The sequence below is a fragment of the Schistocerca americana genome, unplaced genomic scaffold (genome assembly GCF_021461395.2).
Source record: "Schistocerca americana isolate TAMUIC-IGC-003095 unplaced genomic scaffold, iqSchAmer2.1 HiC_scaffold_1344, whole genome shotgun sequence".
Lineage (NCBI taxonomy): Eukaryota > Metazoa > Arthropoda > Insecta > Orthoptera > Acrididae > Schistocerca > Schistocerca americana.
Window position 1 is genome coordinate 1 of NW_025725421.1, and position 12659 is coordinate 12659.

The window sequence follows — 12659 nt, forward strand, 5'->3', positions numbered from 1 at the left end:
AGTGCTTACAATTGCAATTCTGTTCGTGTTTTATGTTGTAAAGTTGTTAGCTTGTAACGGTGTAATGTTAATAAATAAATTTATAAATCTCACAACAACAACAAAAATACACGAAGCGCGTCCTTCCGGCTCATAAGTTTTGGAACTCAGGAATGCGTTCGCGCTAACGTGACGAATTGTCAATAAAAAAGAATGCGGCTGCTTTCGACCGAAAAGTATGATTTTGTGTGTGTTGGGATAAGAACCGAATGCGAATTCTGCCATGCGCCTACATTATATGGGCGCCAACGGCCATACCATGTTGAGTACACCGGTTCTCGTCCGATAACCGAAGTTAAGCAACATCGGGCGTGGTTAGTACTTGGATGGGTGACCACCTGGGAACACCACGTGCTGTTGGCTCCCTTTCATTTACTTTTTTTTTTTTTTATACCGCCTTCTTTCCATACCACCGTTCTGTTGTGACAAAGATTCTTGCTTAAGCATTTTAATCTACTGTAATGACCATAAGGTGCGAAATTGCAGTAAATATCTCAGTTTGAGGGAGATTGTGCTAACCAAGTTCGCCAGGAAGTCTTTGAAAACGACAAAACAGTACGAATCGGCAGATATGTTCTGAAATACGTCAGCGCCTGTTGTTGTGTAGCGGTGTACAATTCCCACTTCGATATGTAATTATAAATTTATTCTTTAGTCGTCTCGTCTCGTCTCCTCATCTCCTGCAGACGTTTCTTGTGCTTGCGCTGTTATATGGGCCACGACCCGAGCGGCAGCGAGCGGCAGTCGAGCAAAGTCGGGACAAGTCGGGACGGGGACAGGGACAGGAATGGTGCGAATGCACTGCAAATTACGCAAACACCTCGTCTGAGGCGAGGCGAGGCGAGGCGAGGCGAAGAAGCTCACATCGCCAGCAGTGGCGCCCTCCAACAACACTCTGCCACACCCCGCACAGGCCATACGCCGGTCGGCCGCGCGCCAGCCCTCCTGCGCTGGACACCAGGGACAAGATGCGTCTTCCGCGAGTGTCGAAGGCTGCACGCGCCAAGCGGATGACAGGAGGTGCAACGAGAAGCTGCGCGTCTCACACACACGGCGGCGCGCCCGCTAATTCGGCAGTCGCTCTGCTGGCACGTCGGATTGCGGAAGGAAGTGCTTACAATTGCAATTCTGTTCGTGTTTTATGTTGTAAAGTTGTTAGCTTGTAACGGTGTAATGTTAATAAATAAATTTATAAATCTCACAACAACAACAAAAATACACGAAGCGCGTCCTTCCGGCTCATAAGTTTTGGAACTCAGGAATGCGTTCGCGCTAACGTGACGAATTGTCAATAAAAAAGAATGCGGCTGCTTTCGACCGAAAAGTATGATTTTGTGTGTGTTGGGATAAGAACCGAATGCGAATTCTGCCATGCGCCTACATTATATGGGCGCCAACGGCCATACCATGTTGAGTACACCGGTTCTCGCCCGATAACCGAAGTTAAGCAACATCGGGCGTGGTTAGTACTTGGATGGGTGACCACCTGGGAACACCACGTGCTGTTGGCTCCCTTTCATTTACTTTTTTTTTTTTTTATACCGCCTTCTTTCCATACCACCGTTCTGTTGTGACAAAGATTCTTGCTTAAGCATTTTAATCTACTGTAATGACCATAAGGTGCGAAATTGCAGTAAATATCTCAGTTTGAGGGAGATTGTGCTAACCAAGTTCGCCAGGAAGTCTTTGAAAACGACAAAACAGTACGAATCGGCAGATATGTTCTGAAATACGTCAGCGCCTGTTGTTGTGTAGCGGTGTACAATTCCCACTTCGATATGTAATTATAAATTTATTCTTTAGTCGTCTCGTCTCGTCTCCTCATCTCCTGCAGACGTTTCTTGTGCTTGCGCTGTTATATGGGCCACGACCCGAGCGGCAGCGAGCGGCAGTCGAGCAAAGTCGGGACAAGTCGGGACGGGGACAGGGACAGGAATGGTGCGAATGCACTGCAAATTACGCAAACACCTCGTCTGAGGCGAGGCGAGGCGAGGCGAGGCGAGGCGAAGAAGCTCACATCGCCAGCAGTGGCGCCCTCCAACAACACTCTGCCACACCCCGCACAGGCCATACGCCGGTCGGCCGCGCGCCAGCCCTCCTGCGCTGGACACCAGGGACAAGATGCGTCTTCCGCGAGTGTCGAAGGCTGCACGCGCCAAGCGGATGACAGGAGGTGCAACGAGAAGCTGCGCGTCTCACACACACGGCGGCGCGCCCGCTAATTCGGCAGTCGCTCTGCTGGCACGTCGGATTGCGGAAGGAAGTGCTTACAATTGCAATTCTGTTCGTGTTTTATGTTGTAAAGTTGTTAGCTTGTAACGGTGTAATGTTAATAAATAAATTTATAAATCTCACAACAACAACAAAAATACACGAAGCGCGTCCTTCCGGCTCATAAGTTTTGGAACTCAGGAATGCGTTCGCGCTAACGTGACGAATTGTCAATAAAAAAGAATGCGGCTGCTTTCGACCGAAAAGTATGATTTTGTGTGTGTTGGGATAAGAACCGAATGCGAATTCTGCCATGCGCCTACATTATATGGGCGCCAACGGCCATACCATGTTGAGTACACCGGTTCTCGTCCGATAACCGAAGTTAAGCAACATCGGGCGTGGTTAGTACTTGGATGGGTGACCACCTGGGAACACCACGTGCTGTTGGCTCCCTTTCATTTACTTTTTTTTTTTTTTATACCGCCTTCTTTCCATACCACCGTTCTGTTGTGACAAAGATTCTTGCTTAAGCATTTTAATCTACTGTAATGACCATAAGGTGCGAAATTGCAGTAAATATCTCAGTTTGAGGGAGATTGTGCTAACCAAGTTCGCCAGGAAGTCTTTGAAAACGACAAAACAGTACGAATCGGCAGATATGTTCTGAAATACGTCAGCGCCTGTTGTTGTGTAGCGGTGTACAATTCCCACTTCGATATGTAATTATAAATTTATTCTTTAGTCGTCTCGTCTCGTCTCCTCATCTCCTGCAGACGTTTCTTGTGCTTGCGCTGTTATATGGGCCACGACCCGAGCGGCAGCGAGCGGCAGTCGAGCAAAGTCGGGACAAGTCGGGACGGGGACAGGGACAGGAATGGTGCGAATGCACTGCAAATTACGCAAACACCTCGTCTGAGGCGAGGCGAGGCGAGGCGAGGCGAAGAAGCTCACATCGCCAGCAGTGGCGCCCTCCAACAACACTCTGCCACACCCCGCACAGGCCATACGCCGGTCGGCCGCGCGCCAGCCCTCCTGCGCTGGACACCAGGGACAAGATGCGTCTTCCGCGAGTGTCGAAGGCTGCACGCGCCAAGCGGATGACAGGAGGTGCAACGAGAAGCTGCGCGTCTCACACACACGGCGGCGCGCCCGCTAATTCGGCAGTCGCTCTGCTGGCACGTCGGATTGCGGAAGGAAGTGCTTACAATTGCAATTCTGTTCGTGTTTTATGTTGTAAAGTTGTTAGCTTGTAACGGTGTAATGTTAATAAATAAATTTATAAATCTCACAACAACAACAAAAATACACGAAGCGCGTCCTTCCGGCTCATAAGTTTTGGAACTCAGGAATGCGTTCGCGCTAACGTGACGAATTGTCAATAAAAAAGAATGCGGCTGCTTTCGACCGAAAAGTATGATTTTGTGTGTGTTGGGATAAGAACCGAATGCGAATTCTGCCATGCGCCTACATTATATGGGCGCCAACGGCCATACCATGTTGAGTACACCGGTTCTCGCCCGATAACCGAAGTTAAGCAACATCGGGCGTGGTTAGTACTTGGATGGGTGACCACCTGGGAACACCACGTGCTGTTGGCTCCCTTTCATTTACTTTTTTTTTTTTTTATACCGCCTTCTTTCCATACCACCGTTCTGTTGTGACAAAGATTCTTGCTTAAGCATTTTAATCTACTGTAATGACCATAAGGTGCGAAATTGCAGTAAATATCTCAGTTTGAGGGAGATTGTGCTAACCAAGTTCGCCAGGAAGTCTTTGAAAACGACAAAACAGTACGAATCGGCAGATATGTTCTGAAATACGTCAGCGCCTGTTGTTGTGTAGCGGTGTACAATTCCCACTTCGATATGTAATTATAAATTTATTCTTTAGTCGTCTCGTCTCGTCTCCTCATCTCCTGCAGACGTTTCTTGTGCTTGCGCTGTTATATGGGCCACGACCCGAGCGGCAGCGAGCGGCAGTCGAGCAAAGTCGGGACAAGTCGGGACGGGGACAGGGACAGGAATGGTGCGAATGCACTGCAAATTACGCAAACACCTCGTCTGAGGCGAGGCGAGGCGAGGCGAGGCGAAGAAGCTCACATCGCCAGCAGTGGCGCCCTCCAACAACACTCTGCCACACCCCGCACAGGCCATACGCCGGTCGGCCGCGCGCCAGCCCTCCTGCGCTGGACACCAGGGACAAGATGCGTCTTCCGCGAGTGTCGAAGGCTGCACGCGCCAAGCGGATGACAGGAGGTGCAACGAGAAGCTGCGCGTCTCACACACACGGCGGCGCGCCCGCTAATTCGGCAGTCGCTCTGCTGGCACGTCGGATTGCGGAAGGAAGTGCTTACAATTGCAATTCTGTTCGTGTTTTATGTTGTAAAGTTGTTAGCTTGTAACGGTGTAATGTTAATAAATAAATTTATAAATCTCACAACAACAACAAAAATACACGAAGCGCGTCCTTCCGGCTCATAAGTTTTGGAACTCAGGAATGCGTTCGCGCTAACGTGACGAATTGTCAATAAAAAAGAATGCGGCTGCTTTCGACCGAAAAGTATGATTTTGTGTGTGTTGGGATAAGAACCGAATGCGAATTCTGCCATGCGCCTACATTATATGGGCGCCAACGGCCATACCATGTTGAGTACACCGGTTCTCGTCCGATAACCGAAGTTAAGCAACATCGGGCGTGGTTAGTACTTGGATGGGTGACCACCTGGGAACACCACGTGCTGTTGGCTCCCTTTCATTTACTTTTTTTTTTTTTTATACCGCCTTCTTTCCATACCACCGTTCTGTTGTGACAAAGATTCTTGCTTAAGCATTTTAATCTACTGTAATGACCATAAGGTGCGAAATTGCAGTAAATATCTCAGTTTGAGGGAGATTGTGCTAACCAAGTTCGCCAGGAAGTCTTTGAAAACGACAAAACAGTACGAATCGGCAGATATGTTCTGAAATACGTCAGCGCCTGTTGTTGTGTAGCGGTGTACAATTCCCACTTCGATATGTAATTATAAATTTATTCTTTAGTCGTCTCGTCTCGTCTCCTCATCTCCTGCAGACGTTTCTTGTGCTTGCGCTGTTATATGGGCCACGACCCGAGCGGCAGCGAGCGGCAGTCGAGCAAAGTCGGGACAAGTCGGGACGGGGACAGGGACAGGAATGGTGCGAATGCACTGCAAATTACGCAAACACCTCGTCTGAGGCGAGGCGAGGCGAGGCGAGGCGAAGAAGCTCACATCGCCAGCAGTGGCGCCCTCCAACAACACTCTGCCACACCCCGCACAGGCCATACGCCGGTCGGCCGCGCGCCAGCCCTCCTGCGCTGGACACCAGGGACAAGATGCGTCTTCCGCGAGTGTCGAAGGCTGCACGCGCCAAGCGGATGACAGGAGGTGCAACGAGAAGCTGCGCGTCTCACACACACGGCGGCGCGCCCGCTAATTCGGCAGTCGCTCTGCTGGCACGTCGGATTGCGGAAGGAAGTGCTTACAATTGCAATTCTGTTCGTGTTTTATGTTGTAAAGTTGTTAGCTTGTAACGGTGTAATGTTAATAAATAAATTTATAAATCTCACAACAACAACAAAAATACACGAAGCGCGTCCTTCCGGCTCATAAGTTTTGGAACTCAGGAATGCGTTCGCGCTAACGTGACGAATTGTCAATAAAAAAGAATGCGGCTGCTTTCGACCGAAAAGTATGATTTTGTGTGTGTTGGGATAAGAACCGAATGCGAATTCTGCCATGCGCCTACATTATATGGGCGCCAACGGCCATACCATGTTGAGTACACCGGTTCTCGCCCGATAACCGAAGTTAAGCAACATCGGGCGTGGTTAGTACTTGGATGGGTGACCACCTGGGAACACCACGTGCTGTTGGCTCCCTTTCATTTACTTTTTTTTTTTTTTATACCGCCTTCTTTCCATACCACCGTTCTGTTGTGACAAAGATTCTTGCTTAAGCATTTTAATCTACTGTAATGACCATAAGGTGCGAAATTGCAGTAAATATCTCAGTTTGAGGGAGATTGTGCTAACCAAGTTCGCCAGGAAGTCTTTGAAAACGACAAAACAGTACGAATCGGCAGATATGTTCTGAAATACGTCAGCGCCTGTTGTTGTGTAGCGGTGTACAATTCCCACTTCGATATGTAATTATAAATTTATTCTTTAGTCGTCTCGTCTCGTCTCCTCATCTCCTGCAGACGTTTCTTGTGCTTGCGCTGTTATATGGGCCACGACCCGAGCGGCAGCGAGCGGCAGTCGAGCAAAGTCGGGACAAGTCGGGACGGGGACAGGGACAGGAATGGTGCGAATGCACTGCAAATTACGCAAACACCTCGTCTGAGGCGAGGCGAGGCGAGGCGAGGCGAAGAAGCTCACATCGCCAGCAGTGGCGCCCTCCAACAACACTCTGCCACACCCCGCACAGGCCATACGCCGGTCGGCCGCGCGCCAGCCCTCCTGCGCTGGACACCAGGGACAAGATGCGTCTTCCGCGAGTGTCGAAGGCTGCACGCGCCAAGCGGATGACAGGAGGTGCAACGAGAAGCTGCGCGTCTCACACACACGGCGGCGCGCCCGCTAATTCGGCAGTCGCTCTGCTGGCACGTCGGATTGCGGAAGGAAGTGCTTACAATTGCAATTCTGTTCGTGTTTTATGTTGTAAAGTTGTTAGCTTGTAACGGTGTAATGTTAATAAATAAATTTATAAATCTCACAACAACAACAAAAATACACGAAGCGCGTCCTTCCGGCTCATAAGTTTTGGAACTCAGGAATGCGTTCGCGCTAACGTGACGAATTGTCAATAAAAAAGAATGCGGCTGCTTTCGACCGAAAAGTATGATTTTGTGTGTGTTGGGATAAGAACCGAATGCGAATTCTGCCATGCGCCTACATTATATGGGCGCCAACGGCCATACCATGTTGAGTACACCGGTTCTCGTCCGATAACCGAAGTTAAGCAACATCGGGCGTGGTTAGTACTTGGATGGGTGACCACCTGGGAACACCACGTGCTGTTGGCTCCCTTTCATTTACTTTTTTTTTTTTTTATACCGCCTTCTTTCCATACCACCGTTCTGTTGTGACAAAGATTCTTGCTTAAGCATTTTAATCTACTGTAATGACCATAAGGTGCGAAATTGCAGTAAATATCTCAGTTTGAGGGAGATTGTGCTAACCAAGTTCGCCAGGAAGTCTTTGAAAACGACAAAACAGTACGAATCGGCAGATATGTTCTGAAATACGTCAGCGCCTGTTGTTGTGTAGCGGTGTACAATTCCCACTTCGATATGTAATTATAAATTTATTCTTTAGTCGTCTCGTCTCGTCTCCTCATCTCCTGCAGACGTTTCTTGTGCTTGCGCTGTTATATGGGCCACGACCCGAGCGGCAGCGAGCGGCAGTCGAGCAAAGTCGGGACAAGTCGGGACGGGGACAGGGACAGGAATGGTGCGAATGCACTGCAAATTACGCAAACACCTCGTCTGAGGCGAGGCGAGGCGAGGCGAGGCGAGGCGAAGAAGCTCACATCGCCAGCAGTGGCGCCCTCCAACAACACTCTGCCACACCCCGCACAGGCCATACGCCGGTCGGCCGCGCGCCAGCCCTCCTGCGCTGGACACCAGGGACAAGATGCGTCTTCCGCGAGTGTCGAAGGCTGCACGCGCCAAGCGGATGACAGGAGGTGCAACGAGAAGCTGCGCGTCTCACACACACGGCGGCGCGCCCGCTAATTCGGCAGTCGCTCTGCTGGCACGTCGGATTGCGGAAGGAAGTGCTTACAATTGCAATTCTGTTCGTGTTTTATGTTGTAAAGTTGTTAGCTTGTAACGGTGTAATGTTAATAAATAAATTTATAAATCTCACAACAACAACAAAAATACACGAAGCGCGTCCTTCCGGCTCATAAGTTTTGGAACTCAGGAATGCGTTCGCGCTAACGTGACGAATTGTCAATAAAAAAGAATGCGGCTGCTTTCGACCGAAAAGTATGATTTTGTGTGTGTTGGGATAAGAACCGAATGCGAATTCTGCCATGCGCCTACATTATATGGGCGCCAACGGCCATACCATGTTGAGTACACCGGTTCTCGCCCGATAACCGAAGTTAAGCAACATCGGGCGTGGTTAGTACTTGGATGGGTGACCACCTGGGAACACCACGTGCTGTTGGCTCCCTTTCATTTACTTTTTTTTTTTTTTATACCGCCTTCTTTCCATACCACCGTTCTGTTGTGACAAAGATTCTTGCTTAAGCATTTTAATCTACTGTAATGACCATAAGGTGCGAAATTGCAGTAAATATCTCAGTTTGAGGGAGATTGTGCTAACCAAGTTCGCCAGGAAGTCTTTGAAAACGACAAAACAGTACGAATCGGCAGATATGTTCTGAAATACGTCAGCGCCTGTTGTTGTGTAGCGGTGTACAATTCCCACTTCGATATGTAATTATAAATTTATTCTTTAGTCGTCTCGTCTCGTCTCCTCATCTCCTGCAGACGTTTCTTGTGCTTGCGCTGTTATATGGGCCACGACCCGAGCGGCAGCGAGCGGCAGTCGAGCAAAGTCGGGACAAGTCGGGACGGGGACAGGGACAGGAATGGTGCGAATGCACTGCAAATTACGCAAACACCTCGTCTGAGGCGAGGCGAGGCGAGGCGAGGCGAAGAAGCTCACATCGCCAGCAGTGGCGCCCTCCAACAACACTCTGCCACACCCCGCACAGGCCATACGCCGGTCGGCCGCGCGCCAGCCCTCCTGCGCTGGACACCAGGGACAAGATGCGTCTTCCGCGAGTGTCGAAGGCTGCACGCGCCAAGCGGATGACAGGAGGTGCAACGAGAAGCTGCGCGTCTCACACACACGGCGGCGCGCCCGCTAATTCGGCAGTCGCTCTGCTGGCACGTCGGATTGCGGAAGGAAGTGCTTACAATTGCAATTCTGTTCGTGTTTTATGTTGTAAAGTTGTTAGCTTGTAACGGTGTAATGTTAATAAATAAATTTATAAATCTCACAACAACAACAAAAATACACGAAGCGCGTCCTTCCGGCTCATAAGTTTTGGAACTCAGGAATGCGTTCGCGCTAACGTGACGAATTGTCAATAAAAAAGAATGCGGCTGCTTTCGACCGAAAAGTATGATTTTGTGTGTGTTGGGATAAGAACCGAATGCGAATTCTGCCATGCGCCTACATTATATGGGCGCCAACGGCCATACCATGTTGAGTACACCGGTTCTCGTCCGATAACCGAAGTTAAGCAACATCGGGCGTGGTTAGTACTTGGATGGGTGACCACCTGGGAACACCACGTGCTGTTGGCTCCCTTTCATTTACTTTTTTTTTTTTTTATACCGCCTTCTTTCCATACCACCGTTCTGTTGTGACAAAGATTCTTGCTTAAGCATTTTAATCTACTGTAATGACCATAAGGTGCGAAATTGCAGTAAATATCTCAGTTTGAGGGAGATTGTGCTAACCAAGTTCGCCAGGAAGTCTTTGAAAACGACAAAACAGTACGAATCGGCAGATATGTTCTGAAATACGTCAGCGCCTGTTGTTGTGTAGCGGTGTACAATTCCCACTTCGATATGTAATTATAAATTTATTCTTTAGTCGTCTCGTCTCGTCTCCTCATCTCCTGCAGACGTTTCTTGTGCTTGCGCTGTTATATGGGCCACGACCCGAGCGGCAGCGAGCGGCAGTCGAGCAAAGTCGGGACAAGTCGGGACGGGGACAGGGACAGGAATGGTGCGAATGCACTGCAAATTACGCAAACACCTCGTCTGAGGCGAGGCGAGGCGAGGCGAGGCGAGGCGAAGAAGCTCACATCGCCAGCAGTGGCGCCCTCCAACAACACTCTGCCACACCCCGCACAGGCCATACGCCGGTCGGCCGCGCGCCAGCCCTCCTGCGCTGGACACCAGGGACAAGATGCGTCTTCCGCGAGTGTCGAAGGCTGCACGCGCCAAGCGGATGACAGGAGGTGCAACGAGAAGCTGCGCGTCTCACACACACGGCGGCGCGCCCGCTAATTCGGCAGTCGCTCTGCTGGCACGTCGGATTGCGGAAGGAAGTGCTTACAATTGCAATTCTGTTCGTGTTTTATGTTGTAAAGTTGTTAGCTTGTAACGGTGTAATGTTAATAAATAAATTTATAAATCTCACAACAACAACAAAAATACACGAAGCGCGTCCTTCCGGCTCATAAGTTTTGGAACTCAGGAATGCGTTCGCGCTAACGTGACGAATTGTCAATAAAAAAGAATGCGGCTGCTTTCGACCGAAAAGTATGATTTTGTGTGTGTTGGGATAAGAACCGAATGCGAATTCTGCCATGCGCCTACATTATATGGGCGCCAACGGCCATACCATGTTGAGTACACCGGTTCTCGCCCGATAACCGAAGTTAAGCAACATCGGGCGTGGTTAGTACTTGGATGGGTGACCACCTGGGAACACCACGTGCTGTTGGCTCCCTTTCATTTACTTTTTTTTTTTTTTATACCGCCTTCTTTCCATACCACCGTTCTGTTGTGACAAAGATTCTTGCTTAAGCATTTTAATCTACTGTAATGACCATAAGGTGCGAAATTGCAGTAAATATCTCAGTTTGAGGGAGATTGTGCTAACCAAGTTCGCCAGGAAGTCTTTGAAAACGACAAAACAGTACGAATCGGCAGATATGTTCTGAAATACGTCAGCGCCTGTTGTTGTGTAGCGGTGTACAATTCCCACTTCGATATGTAATTATAAATTTATTCTTTAGTCGTCTCGTCTCGTCTCCTCATCTCCTGCAGACGTTTCTTGTGCTTGCGCTGTTATATGGGCCACGACCCGAGCGGCAGCGAGCGGCAGTCGAGCAAAGTCGGGACAAGTCGGGACGGGGACAGGGACAGGAATGGTGCGAATGCACTGCAAATTACGCAAACACCTCGTCTGAGGCGAGGCGAGGCGAGGCGAGGCGAAGAAGCTCACATCGCCAGCAGTGGCGCCCTCCAACAACACTCTGCCACACCCCGCACAGGCCATACGCCGGTCGGCCGCGCGCCAGCCCTCCTGCGCTGGACACCAGGGACAAGATGCGTCTTCCGCGAGTGTCGAAGGCTGCACGCGCCAAGCGGATGACAGGAGGTGCAACGAGAAGCTGCGCGTCTCACACACACGGCGGCGCGCCCGCTAATTCGGCAGTCGCTCTGCTGGCACGTCGGATTGCGGAAGGAAGTGCTTACAATTGCAATTCTGTTCGTGTTTTATGTTGTAAAGTTGTTAGCTTGTAACGGTGTAATGTTAATAAATAAATTTATAAATCTCACAACAACAACAAAAATACACGAAGCGCGTCCTTCCGGCTCATAAGTTTTGGAACTCAGGAATGCGTTCGCGCTAACGTGACGAATTGTCAATAAAAAAGAATGCGGCTGCTTTCGACCGAAAAGTATGATTTTGTGTGTGTTGGGATAAGAACCGAATGCGAATTCTGCCATGCGCCTACATTATATGGGCGCCAACGGCCATACCATGTTGAGTACACCGGTTCTCGTCCGATAACCGAAGTTAAGCAACATCGGGCGTGGTTAGTACTTGGATGGGTGACCACCTGGGAACACCACGTGCTGTTGGCTCCCTTTCATTTACTTTTTTTTTTTTTTATACCGCCTTCTTTCCATACCACCGTTCTGTTGTGACAAAGATTCTTGCTTAAGCATTTTAATCTACTGTAATGACCATAAGGTGCGAAATTGCAGTAAATATCTCAGTTTGAGGGAGATTGTGCTAACCAAGTTCGCCAGGAAGTCTTTGAAAACGACAAAACAGTACGAATCGGCAGATATGTTCTGAAATACGTCAGCGCCTGTTGTTGTGTAGCGGTGTACAATTCCCACTTCGATATGTAATTATAAATTTATTCTTTAGTCGTCTCGTCTCGTCTCCTCATCTCCTGCAGACGTTTCTTGTGCTTGCGCTGTTATATGGGCCACGACCCGAGCGGCAGCGAGCGGCAGTCGAGCAAAGTCGGGACAAGTCGGGACGGGGACAGGGACAGGAATGGTGCGAATGCACTGCAAATTACGCAAACACCTCGTCTGAGGCGAGGCAAGGCGAGGCGAGGCGAAGAAGCTCACATCGCCAGCAGTGGCGCCCTCCAACAACACTCTGCCACACCCCGCACAGGCCATACGCCGGTCGGCCGCGCGCCAGCCCTCCTGCGCTGGACACCAGGGACAAGATGCGTCTTCCGCGAGTGTCGAAGGCTGCACGCGCCAAGCGGATGACAGGAGGTGCAACGAGAAGCTGCGCGTCTCACACACACGGCGGCGCGCCCGCTAATTCGGCAGTCGCTCTGCTGGCACGTCGGATTGCGGAAGGAAGTGCTTACAATTGCA

At 50.0% G+C, this 12659-nt stretch overlaps 11 non-coding genes across 11 annotated transcripts; all 11 read left to right on the forward strand.

Moving 5' to 3' along the window:
- Positions 1–283: 283 nt before the first annotated feature.
- On the forward strand, positions 284–402 carry LOC124565873. Its single transcript, XR_006970653.1, has one exon. It is a non-coding gene; the product is annotated as a 5S ribosomal RNA (ribosomal RNA).
- Positions 403–1431: 1029 nt separating this feature from the next.
- Positions 1432–1550, forward strand: LOC124565888. Its single transcript, XR_006970667.1, has one exon. It is a non-coding gene; the product is annotated as a 5S ribosomal RNA (ribosomal RNA).
- Positions 1551–2584: 1034 nt separating this feature from the next.
- Positions 2585–2703, forward strand: LOC124565885. The gene has a single exon (XR_006970664.1). It is a non-coding gene; the product is annotated as a 5S ribosomal RNA (ribosomal RNA).
- Positions 2704–3732: 1029 nt separating this feature from the next.
- LOC124565889 lies at positions 3733–3851 on the forward strand. The gene has a single exon (XR_006970668.1). It is a non-coding gene; the product is annotated as a 5S ribosomal RNA (ribosomal RNA).
- Positions 3852–4880: 1029 nt separating this feature from the next.
- On the forward strand, positions 4881–4999 carry LOC124565897. The gene has a single exon (XR_006970675.1). It is a non-coding gene; the product is annotated as a 5S ribosomal RNA (ribosomal RNA).
- Positions 5000–6028: 1029 nt separating this feature from the next.
- LOC124565891 lies at positions 6029–6147 on the forward strand. The gene has a single exon (XR_006970669.1). It is a non-coding gene; the product is annotated as a 5S ribosomal RNA (ribosomal RNA).
- A 1029-nt stretch (positions 6148–7176) lies between these two features.
- Positions 7177–7295, forward strand: LOC124565902. The gene has a single exon (XR_006970677.1). It is a non-coding gene; the product is annotated as a 5S ribosomal RNA (ribosomal RNA).
- A 1034-nt stretch (positions 7296–8329) lies between these two features.
- Positions 8330–8448, forward strand: LOC124565892. The gene has a single exon (XR_006970670.1). It is a non-coding gene; the product is annotated as a 5S ribosomal RNA (ribosomal RNA).
- Positions 8449–9477: 1029 nt separating this feature from the next.
- Positions 9478–9596, forward strand: LOC124565903. Its single transcript, XR_006970678.1, has one exon. It is a non-coding gene; the product is annotated as a 5S ribosomal RNA (ribosomal RNA).
- Positions 9597–10630: 1034 nt separating this feature from the next.
- On the forward strand, positions 10631–10749 carry LOC124565893. Its single transcript, XR_006970671.1, has one exon. It is a non-coding gene; the product is annotated as a 5S ribosomal RNA (ribosomal RNA).
- Positions 10750–11778: 1029 nt separating this feature from the next.
- LOC124565874 lies at positions 11779–11897 on the forward strand. Its single transcript, XR_006970654.1, has one exon. It is a non-coding gene; the product is annotated as a 5S ribosomal RNA (ribosomal RNA).
- The last annotated feature ends 762 nt before the right edge of the window (positions 11898–12659 follow it).